This window comes from Papilio xuthus, unplaced genomic scaffold (assembly GCF_000836235.2).
Source record: "Papilio xuthus unplaced genomic scaffold, Pxut_1.1 DF827570.1, whole genome shotgun sequence".
NCBI lineage: Eukaryota > Metazoa > Arthropoda > Insecta > Lepidoptera > Papilionidae > Papilio > Papilio xuthus.
Window position 1 is genome coordinate 2583033 of NW_013531079.1, and position 12790 is coordinate 2595822.

General features: G+C 33.3%; 1 non-coding gene across 1 annotated transcript; it reads right to left on the reverse strand.

Annotated features, from left to right (window-relative positions):
• Window positions 1-5705: 5705 nt before the first annotated feature.
• On the reverse strand, window positions 5706-5778 carry TRNAH-AUG (transfer RNA histidine(anticodon AUG)). Its single transcript has one exon. It is a non-coding gene; the product is annotated as a tRNA-His (tRNA).
• Window positions 5779-12790: the final 7012 nt, after the last annotated feature.

The window sequence follows — 12790 nt, forward strand, 5'->3', positions numbered from 1 at the left end:
GACATAGGATACTATTTGTTCATTTTTTTTCGAATTTATGCCTTGAAGAGCTGCTTTTTATTTAACTTACTAATATTATAAATGCGAATGTTTAGATGGATGTGATGTGGATGGATGGATGGTTGTTTGAAGATATCTCTAGAACGGCTGAACGGATCTCGATTAAATTTGGCATAGGTATAGAACATAGTCTGAAAGAACATATAGGCTACACTAATTAAGTTTTTTTGTATCCTCGCGGACGACAGCTAGTGATATTATAAATGCGAATGTTTTGATGGATACATGGATGCTTGTTAGAAGGTATCTCCAGAAAGGCTCCATGAATCTTGATGAAATTTGTCATATGTGTAGAATATAGTCTAGAAGAACATATAGGCTGCGAATGAAGTTTTTCTTATTAATTTCACGCGCACGGAGCCGAAGGCAATAGCTATATTGTTATAATATGTTAATAAAAATAAAAATACGCCCTTGGTATAGCCAGGACGAGCTGTTATTTAATAAAAAATGTTTCTGAACTCTGTTTTACACATGGATCTATTCTGGAAATAAGTTAAGCATTCTGGTACATTTCATTCTACTGGATAATACTTTGATTGTTGTGGCGAATAATTCGCTTCATTTCAAGGAAAATTAAACATAAGACCGAACTATATGAGAGTCGATCCGAATATGAGATATAATCTTTAAACTAGAAAATGAAGTTTGTAACTTTATACGTATAAAGATCGTGTAATTAACTATGTAGGAAAAAGGGCATCGTAATAAAGATGTCTCGACCTTTGAGTGTCTTCTAATGAAGTAAAACCACAGACTACTTTTATCAAGTACTATTGTAATGAACTTGAATGCAGTATCAATACATTGTTAGTACGGTTAACATTTTTCATATTTCTTTTCAATAAGCATTGTTATACTCCTAATTATTGACATTCCGAAGTATTGTTCTGTGTAGAAAATAAGAAAAGATTTCCATGCATTGTTACCTTATTCAGAAATACGTTTACAGAATTTATTATTTTTATGTTTTAGATATTTTAATGATTTAGGAAGGCATAGGGGACGGATAAAATATTGATACTACGATCTAATTGCTCGATTATATATATATATATATATCTCGGAATCGGCTCCAACGATTTTTAATTTAAATTTAGTATATAAGGGGTTTCGGGGGCGATAAACCGATATAGCTAGGAATCATTTTTAGAAAACGTCATTTTATTCGTGTTTTATCGATAATCAACTTAAACATAAACTTAGCTTTTTCTATCTGTAAGATCGAAATTATTATTCATATTTCATCATTTTATTAGTAATTCGTACTTAAATATAATTTACAAAAACACAATTTAAAAAAAATACCGAGCAAAGCTCGGTCATCTAGGTCCTATTGATAAAATTGAAGTGTCTGTATGTAATCTAAAAGATATTCATATTTGGTACATATGTTTAAAAAAAATATATATTTCATGTTGACGAAGTCGCAGGCGACTGCTAGTGTGGAATTTAATTTGTTAAATAGGACTGCTTTATTTGCCTTCTATGAAACAAATGGCAGGCGTTTTTACATGTCGCGTTCTACCATACAAGAAGCGTACGTTTCATTTCCTTCCAAAAGATTCATAAACTTTTGTTATATTTGTTAACTAGTGTACCTGTAATTTCGAGTTTTTGATTAAAAACAAGCCTTGTGTATGAATTCTCATTACTTATCCTTTAATACCGAATTTTTAAAGTTTTTTTAAGCAACTTTAACAAAAGATTTTCTGTTTAAAGTATTTGTTCCATTGTCATAAAATTTTTGGAAGAAAAAGAATTGCAGACTTAGTTTTATTCAACCATTCTATAAGTATATTTTGTTTCAATCTAAAATATGTATATTAAAAAGTAAATGGTCTGTCCTCGGCGGCATTTCCAAACCGCTACGACTTAGGATCCTTCAAGAAGCGAGCTTATCACTATCTCAAAGGCCGGCAACGCATCTGCGGTTCCTCTGGTATTGCTGATGTCCATGGGCGTCGTTGAATACCTCGGTGTTACCGCTGCTCGTTGGCCCCCTTCTGTTATAAAAAATTAATAATAATTTGAACTTGAAATAAGGTTTCTCGACCTACTTATTAATATATCCAAGAATGCGTATGGATTTTTATTCTACTTTTAAAATTGTTTTCAAAAATTAATTACAACCATCTGTTTGTTTGATGCTCTAATATTGCTGGTAAAATGACTCTCTATTTAAATAAATATTTTAAATCCACCATCTTTTGAAACACGAAACCTCAAAAATGTCGTCCGCTCAAATGTTTCTTATTTTTTTGGTTAACACGCGGTCTCCATTTACATTTCTCTTGCCATTAAAATGATTAAAGTCGAAAATGTTTTAAAATTATTGCAAGTCCTTTTACTTTAAACATTTTTGTTGCTATACTTATATAAATTAAAATAAAAACAAACCTAAGTTATTTCTTTGACTTCACAGACTCTTACGACAAAAATGCATCCAACATTACCACTATAAGGCGTAATATTTGAATTCACTCTTCTCTTACGCATATTTTTTTCACCCAAACCATTTTAACAATAGTTGCCAGCAACAATATTTGTTGCACGAATAGTTTGACTATCCGATGCAATACCACGACCACACAGAAGACAGGCGTGAAGTGAAAGTAATTTCACGTTTCGTCTGATGATTGCGTTTCGTTATTTTAGTCTTCTTTCCCTTCCTACCTTTTTATTATAAGGAAATAATCGGAAAAGGATGTGGATTTGAAAGAGGAGAAGACGCATAGGAAGAAGAAATATTATCTTTTCGTAAGTCTCGTCTGTCGATTAAAGGCTGGCAACGCATGTGCGATTGTGAATATCTATGTTCAGCCATTTCAGAAAATTCTAGTATTTCTTATAATTTAAAAAAGTAATTTTGTGTCTATGACGTCATATTAAAAGGAAAACAGAGAAGACACCACGAATTCGATCATTTACTGGGATATAATAAAGAGAAAACCTCCCTTATGAGTTTATACATAATGTGGGAATGAAATCCAATATAAAAGTTATGATTCTGAGCTTTATATTGTTCATTGAAACTTCTTAATTAAAAACTGTGTTATCCACGCTTTATACAGCACCACTTATTGAAATATTTCAATTTCGCTTAAAGCTAGACGAGCGAGAAGTAATCTTTTGTATTCGTTAAATATTTTGAAAAGTTTTTGTAACAAATTAATATTTTTTTTTTTTCTGTAGAATTTTAAAAAGAATTTACATATAATAATATCGTAATTTTACAAGATCTACCTATGTATTTATGTCAATCTACCTTATTGTCGTGATGTCAATGTGATTTTTCCCAGAGTGTCGGAGGGTCGGCACAGTATGTACTCCTCCATACATCTCTCACTCCCATCTTACTGTTAGGCGGCCGGCACTTACGGTCTTTTTTTAAAGACTTTTGAACTACTTTAATTAACTCTACAAATTTATATTTCGATTGTCTTGTCTCCAAATCTTATGATTCTAAGTTAAAAATGTAACCTATAAGGTAAACTAATTTAGCTGACTGCAATGGAAAAAACTTCGTCAGTGTTCATTTGTTGACTGCAGACTTTGCATAATAGGTACGGTTATAACATATCCTCATTGACATAATTCATCCATTTCTTTGGTCTTCCTCTACCTTTGTAGCCATCCACGTTCAATCTGAATACTTTTGTAATAGTTATTGTGAGAAATTCTTGAATGAAACAATAATCATTTGATCTATGCCTCGCTTGCCTCATAATGTTATATTCAAGAAAAATAAGAAGCTTATTTTTTTTATATCATAAGGTGGCAAACGAGCGAGCGGCCACCTGAAATCGCTGAAATAGCGAAGTGACCGTTGCCCACAGACATACGCAATTGCATATGCGTTGCCTACCTTTAATCGACAGAGGAGAGGATGCACAGAAAGAAAATATTTTCCCTTTCCATGCATCCACTCATCCGGAAAGTCCACTTCTACTTCCCATCCTTTCCTTATAAGAAAAAGGGTAGGAAGGGAAAGAGGACTAAATTAGGACTCCGGCACTCACACTCATCAGACGAAACGCGGAATTGCTTCCACTTCACGCCTGTCTTCTGTGTGGTCGTGGTATTTCACCAGGCGAGCCGGGACAATTCGTGCGAAGATGTTAAAGCGGGCTCTACCACTGTTAAATTTTCACTAAAAAATTTCATTGCATAAGTGTATTTGTTGCAGTGACTGCAGAAAATTTATTGTACATTTAAAACGTTGATATAAATCCTAGCACGGACTACAGTACATCTGAGAGACAATAGCGTTAAACAATGGGGAATGATTTGTAGAGTATTCAAAATGTTTTTTTATTTTTTATCGTTAAAATAAAATTTAATTTATCCAAAATTGTTAGTACTGAATCCGTCCATTGAAACACGACGGATGCACCGTACACTCGGCCAGCAACGGATTGCTTGTTAAATGCCGTCTCTCGATGCGCTATGTAAAAACATACAAAGTAAACTGAAATAATATGTTTTACATCTACGCTAAATTTCAGCCAGATCCATACAGCCGTTCTGGAGATACCTTCAATGAAAAATCCATCCATCCATCCAAACATTTGCATTTATAATATTTTAGGCGAAACTTAGTGCATTTTAATTAAACTATAATAATAAATAAATCTGTTAAAAGTGAAAATATCTACTTTGAATCCACTTTAAGTTAAAACTCTAAAGATAAGCAGGCGTTGCATCGTCTAAAGATTTACAAAGCCTTATCTAGGTTACATCTCACGACTTTCTATTGAGACATGCTCTTAAAACTCAACAGAGCACACTTCAAAGGCTTATGCGATGAACCACAAGCTCTTTAGATATTAACGTTGACATAGAAGTAGGACCTGCTAGTTTTATTTAATGTTTTTAGGGTTGTATACTTCTTAGGGAAAAAATGGAACCCTTATAGGATCATTATGTTGAACATCCGCCTGCCTGTTCATATATATCAAATACATAGGTCTACCGTCCCTTGTTCCTGTGATAAAATCCAACCTGTAAGTCAACACAATTGCTTATTACTAATTAATATAATAAGATATTATATACTAATACTGTACTAATATAATAATTAATAATTACTAGTTGTATACTATTAACACAATTAGTATACTAATATAGTATATTCCAATACCATGCTATACTATCATCATCATCATCAGCTCACCATACGTCCCCACCGAGAGGCTCGGAGCCTATCCTAAGTTCAGTGTGATTAGGCCATAGTCAACCACGCTGGCCAAGTGTGGCTTGGTTGACTTCATACATATCTTTCAATTTCTTCTCAGATATGTGCAGGTTGCATCACGATGTTTTCCTTCACCGTAAGAACGTCGGATAAATGTACATATATAAATCGGAAAACGAAAAACACAATGGTACATGGCGGGATTCGAAGCCAAGGCCTGCAGATTACAAGTCAAGTGCTTGACCACTGAGCCACCGACGCTCCTATACTATACTATACTAATTAATATTCAGTTATACTAATTAAAACCAATGGGGCGTTTATTGGGAGATCGATCCAATCTATATTCCGTCAGATAAAAAGTAATTTAAATATTTAATATCCTAATCGATCTTAAAAAATATCAAGTTTAACCATAACACTACTTCAAAAAGAAAAGTATATACCGCGACCCTGCCAGGATTCGAACCTGGAATCTTCTGATCCATAGTCAGACGCGTTATCCATTGCGCCACAGGGCCGTGTATTCCAATGATTACAGGACACCTCCTATATAAAGTTATAAACAAAAATTACAAACGAAAAGCATAAAACAAAGAATGATTCAAATAAGGGAAACATTTCTTTCGTTGCATATATAGAAGCTTTAACAGTGGTAGAGCCCGCTTTAACATCTTCGCACGAATTGGCCCGGCTCGCCCGGTGATATGCCACGACCACACAGAAGACAGGCGTGAAGTGGAAGCAATTCCGCGTTTCGTCTGATGAGTGTGCGTCCCGGTGGCCTAATTTATTCCTCTTTCCCTTCACACTCTTTTTCTCATAAGGATAGGATGGGAAGTGGAAGTGGACTTTCCGGATGAGAGGATGCATGGTAAGGGAAAATATTTTCTTTCTGTGCATTCTCTCCTCCGTCGATTAAAGGTAGGCAACGCATATGCAATTGCGTATGTCTATGGGCAACGGCCACTTCGCTATATCAGCGATTTCAGGTGGCCGCTCGCTCGTTTGCCACCTTATGATATAAAAAAAAAGGTCGGAAAGAGAGACTCTATGTAGGTATATGCTAAGATTATAAAAACATTGCGAGAGTATTCTCATATTCTGCCATATTTAAGTTACTGTTTTAACTGCGCTTCAAATGATATGTAATTTCCGGCTCAGTATAAAGCTGCTTAGTGAGTTTGGAGGATTTCCTTCTAAACGCCTCGTTCACAATTAAATATTTAAGCTACAAGCCTTGACTTATTTAATTATAATTGTTTAAAGGTCAAAAAGTTTTTATATGGCAAGAACTATTTTGAATTACTCCATTCTGTAAGGTAAAGAGGTACTGAATCTTTAAGAAATTAAAAAAAATCCAACAACAAAAGAAACTCGTCAAACATCAATAAGATAATATGATGATAAGATTTAATTATATTACGGAATAATTTTATTTGGTTATGCTGTTACTAGTCCGATCAAACAATCGGCTGATAAAAAGTCTAGCGTCTACGGGGACTCGCTGATTAAATAGATATTAGTTAAGTTATTTTAGAGCTCAGACAAAGCCTAGATAATTCAATTATTAACAGTTTAATTCACTTTAATTAGAAATGAAGTCTTTCATGGCTATTCTTTACAGTTTTAACTTGCAGCTTTCTATATTTAAAGTGACAAAAGACGTCGTTAGCCGACGTTTAACGCGCTACCTTAACTTTTCATTTGTTTAATTAATTGAAAACCCTTACATTCATGATTTCAATTTCCACTTAAATTTAATGAAACATCGAATTTTATTTGTAATTAATTTAATGTACATTTAGTATTATAATTTTTAGTCATAAGGTGAGTATTATTTTCCATAGTTATAATTTTCAAAACAAAATTTGCTAAAAAATTTGACAAGGGGTTTTTGAAAAATAAATAAATAAAGATTTTAACCAAAGAATATTCAGTAAATATAAAAATTCTGGTGGTATTGTCTAACATTTGCATTTAAATATAAAATTTACTTTTTATAAATGCCAAAACTGAGTTAAAAATTAACGATTAAACTTATCGAACGGAATCAAAAGTAATAGCACTATGAAAGGATCGAAGTACGTTTTCGTTCGATTTATAGTAGCCGTGAGAAAGTAATGAAACTGAATAATGCATACCACTGAATATCGCTAACCTCTACTAGGGTTGACAAAAACTTAAGCTATAAATTTATCTTCATAATAAAATTAAATAAGATCAGGAAATACGTGGTTAAATAGTTTAGTAAAATACGTTAGTATATTTAAATAAGAACAATAAAATACTTTAACAATGAACATACAAAATATACATTAAAAGTGCAAAGGAGCATAATCTCTCAAATACGTAATTTACTTATTTTTTTTTTATAAAAAGAATACAGCATCTAACTAAATGTAAAACGTACTAGTTGTAATTAAAAATAGTAAGAAAAATTATATAATAAGTAGCAACCCTAAGAAAAATAAATAGATTCTTGAAATTGCTTAGCGATTACATTTTCATGAAGGAGGATCGTTGGGGTTATATCAAAGTCATATATTTTATGTATAGTTCATAACAATAATAGGTAATAAAACGAATAATAACACTGGCAATACATTTTGCAGCATTTATAATATAAATTTAATTTATTACAGTAAAATATATATATCCAGATCTCATAATCTCTATTATCATCATCATCAACCTGCCTTATCCCTATCGTGGGTCGGCACAGTATGTACTACTCCTCCATACATCTCTATCAGCTGTAACATCCGAGTCTACCCCCTTGTTACGCATATCCTCTTTCACACAGTCATTCCATACTTTTTTTGGTCTTCCCCTACCCTTGTAGCTAATATGGATGATATTCAATCTCATTACATTTTTGCTTATATCATCATCATTCCTCCTCATAACATGTCCAAACCACGCTAATCTTTTACTCCTCAATTTCTCGATCACTGGCGCTACTTTCAAACTTCCTCTAATATACACATTTTTAACTTTATCCTTCCTTGTCACACCACACATCCATCTTATCATACGCATTTCAGCTACATGCAATCTACTTTCATCCGAAACCTTGGTGGCCAACATTCAGATCCGTACGTATAATCTCTATTATACGTATATATTTTAAAAACCTTATCCTTTATCACTCTCACAACTAAATAGTAAACATATTAGGAGTGGCTTCGGACGGTTTCGGACCCGTTACGAGACGCGACGCGACCGCTAAGACCCCCAAATAAATACTCGTCATTAAGATGGACTCCGCACGGGTCTGAAACTAGTCAGTGCCGTTACCGGATCGTATATGAGTTATGCCGTTCCTTATTAATTTATTCTATAATAATATATCACGAAAGTTAGTAAACATTTAATTTTAATGTCTCCTAAGCTATAAAACTTTGAGATATGAAATAAAAATAAATTGTAGTAAATTTAATAGCTCTACTAAGTAAATTTTAGATTTTACGGCCTAATAAAAGACTGTAAAAATACGAATAATTAAGGTGTCTTTAAGTCTATTGTTTCAAAGAGTAATTGCTATGAAAGAACTTTTCACCTTAATTGAATACGTAATTGAATATTAAGGAATGAATTTTAACTTCCGTACTGTCTCATCTATTATATATTTCTTTTCTTTTTCTCTAGGTTTTATAAAAGCTTCTTAATATTAATTAGGTTATAAGATTCTGATTTTTTAATGATAAATTTATTTATTTAAAATGTGTCCTACACAAACATTTGCTACTATAATTGATTCATGCAGTTTTAAATATATGTGTATTAAAAAAGAGCGTCAGCGCTCAGGGGTCAAACACATGACTTGCAATCAGCAAGTCCTGGGTTCGAATCCCCTCATGTACTAATGTGTTTTCCGATTTCCGATTTACATATGTACATTTATCCGACGTTCTTATGGTGATGGAAAACATAAGAAATACAAATATATGTGTGAAGTCAACCAACCCGCACTTGGCCAGCGTGGTTGACTATGGCCTAATCACCCATAACTAAGAGGAGGCTCCGAGCCCCTCGGTGGGGGCGTATAGTGAGCTGAGGATAAAATATATTAAAAAAAACTTAATCAGCCTTGTTAATGTTATTCTTCCAGAACATGTTCTCCATACCAAATTTCAGCAAGATCCGCGTGGCAGTTCTGGAGATACCGTAAAACAAATATCCATGCATCTAAACATTCGCATTTGTAAAATATGATGCTATAGTAAGATGGCGAAATAAAAGTTTGACCTCTTTATATTTCGTACAAAGAATTGATTAATTTCTTAACTAATTAACATAATACTAAGATAAGATAAGATAAGCCTTTATTCGTATAACATATTACTATTACCACTTAAAAGCTAATGTATTACTAAAATCAAATATCAGATATCAAATTCAATTCTACACAAAAAAATACCAAAGAAAAGAAGCATAAAATGCAATTCGAATAATCTTAAAAGTGATTTATGATATTATTAAGCTTTCGTTCGGATTAAATTGGATCGTAGGATAACCAAAACCGATTTGAAGAAAGCGAAGAGATTCACGTTCAAAAGTTTTTATCAAGTATCCCTGAACGTATTAATATTACCTTTCTTGTTATTTGAAAGATTATTCTTTACTTTCTTTTGTATTAAAATACTTATTTTGCACATTATTACTAGAAAAATAGTATAGTAACAATTCTACAATTTTTATAACTTTTACTAAACTTATAAATGCGAAAGTATATACGGATGAATGAATGCTTCAAGGTATCTCCAGAACAGCTGAACGGATCTCGTTGAAATAAGGCATACATATAGATTACTAGCTGTCACCTGCGACTCCGTCCGCGCGGGATTAAAAATAGATGTTGGCCGATTCTCACACCTACTCAGTATGCTCACAAAATTTCATGAGAATCGGTCAAGCCGTTTCGGAGGAGTATGGGAACCAAAATTGTGACATGAGAATTTTACATATGTATAAGATAGTATGGAAGAACACATAGGATACTATTTTTTTTATCTCCGGACGGAGTAGGGGGTGACCGCCAGTGTGTAAGTGCGACCAATTCATATGACAATTTATTCACTCTAAAAAATTATGAATTCTTTTAAGATATTTTAGGGTACTAGATTGCAGCGATATTTAGCATGGAGTTCATCTAAAACATTACTAGAACGACACCAATTAATGTTTCTGTGTAAACAGTTTTTGATTCAAACACAGCAAAATATCAAACCTTTTTCCCTATTCCGGCATCAAGTAAAAGTATCACGTTTCTTCGTAAATTACAGAGTACATTTTGCTGTATAATTAATTAAAAATCCCTCCGATTTCGTGATTTATTCCCAGTTCATTTATTTAGCGTTAATAGCTTCGACGTATAGAAATACTTTATTGAAGATTAAGTGAAAATAAGCGAAAAAAGCAAACAAGTCCTAAATGATCGTCACGCATTTTCAACTTAAACTCAAAATCTACAAAACTTCTAGTCAGTTTAAAAATTAATAAAAAATGGGACCCACCTGCAAGCAAAACCTTTCGACAAAACATTTTCAAAATCGTAGCACCAGGGACGGAGCTACGCGGTAACACACATAAAAAACATACAGACGAATTGATAACCTCCTTCTTTTTGAAGACGGCTAATAAGGCAAAAGAAAATAGAAGATGACCACAAATGTTGTAAGAATTGGTTTACATCTAGACGAATTAAAACCGAATTAAAAACGCTGCCAGTATCTTTGGAACCTTACCCAAAGGGACTCTTTTTAATAATACATTTCAGTTAATTATTCGTTTATAATATTTTATTTAATATCATAAATTTAAAACGTATGTAAATAATAGTCAGTAATAAACCGAATGTATTGATATCACATAAGATCCAGAAAAGATTGCTTAAAGGTGACATGATTGTGACTGCTTAAATGATGGAAAACAGATCTATCTGGTGAACAAAAACCTGATACGTCAACCGCCACATAATCTGGGATAAAGTAGATGACGATTATTATCGGGGGCTCCCATCCTGGGTGAGTGGGACTCTTATTACGCGATCGCGGCCTGTCGCTAATTCGTTATTGTGAAATACTCTCACTTTCGACTCATCTCTTTGGCTACACTTGGTAACCGGCATCTTTGTTTGAAGCGTATATGAGTAGCAGTTTTTATTTAGTTGTAATAACGTCGGTGGCTCAGGTGTCAAGCACTTGACTTACAATCTGCAGGTCCTGGGTTCAAATCACGCTATGTACCAATGTGTTTTTTGATTTTCGATTTACATATGTACATTTATCCGACATTCTTACGGTGAAGGAAAACATCGTGATGCAACCTGTACATATCTGAGAAGAAATTTAAAGATATGTGTGAAGTCAACCAACGCGCACTTGGCCACCGTGGTTGACTAAGCCCTAGTCACCTCTAACTTAGGGTAGGCTCCGAGCCCCTTGGTGGGGATGTATAGTGAGCTGATGATGGTGAACGTTTCAACATCTTACTATGTTTGTTTGAAGGTATCTCTGGATCGGCTAAACTGATCTAGATGACATTTTGCATACACATAGAACATAGTCTGGAAGAACACATACTCTATTAATTATGTTTATTTTAGCGGCAGGTAGTATATGCGTCATTTGAGAAAGAAGCAAGTATAATGTCATGAGAATATTTATTTTGAGCAAAACTTGAATCCACGGACACAAGTAAGTTCATATAAAACAGAAGCCGATGAAGTTTCATAAAGTTTGTAATAACAAAAGTTTTGATGAACTCAAAACGATGAACTTTGTTCAGTCAACAATAACGTTGAAAGTTATTACGTGTAAGAAACTCATCGATGTTAGAAAAATATTATTAAAATGTGTTTACCTATTGATATGTTATTGCAGAAAAGAATATGTAATATCGTCTTTTTAACCACTGATGAAAATATACCTCTTTTATTTTAGTACACAACTAATTCCAGTTCTAAACAACTCTTATTCACATCCTATCTTTCACCAGAATAACATCAACACTTAATTTAGTGCCATTTTTTTAAACTTAAAGACCCCACGTAGAGCCCGTCGGTAGTACTAAACGTGTTGAAAATAGTAATACTACACGCAATGGGTACCTTTATTTTAGTAACTTCGAATCGATTGGAAGTAGTTATTCCTAATATAAACGCCGTCTTATTTCTGGAACGGATATCGATTTTATGTTTAATTGGGTCGTGAACAATCGTTAGGGATAATTAACTATCGAAATAGCTGATTCCAGTAGCGTAGAATAACATTTACTTTGATAACAGTCCTAGATTCGAATGACACGAGCCAAATTTGTATTCAGCACTAGCTACCTCGCACGACTCCGTCCAAGCGGGATTAAAAAATAAACTTAATTAGAAGCCTATGTATTCTTCCGGCATATATTCTTCATCTATTTCAAAAACCTTCTTACAAACATCGATCCATTCATCCACCCATCCATCCATCCATGTAAACTTTCTCATTTATATTAGTAAAATGAACAAATTAGATGAAAATATTACTT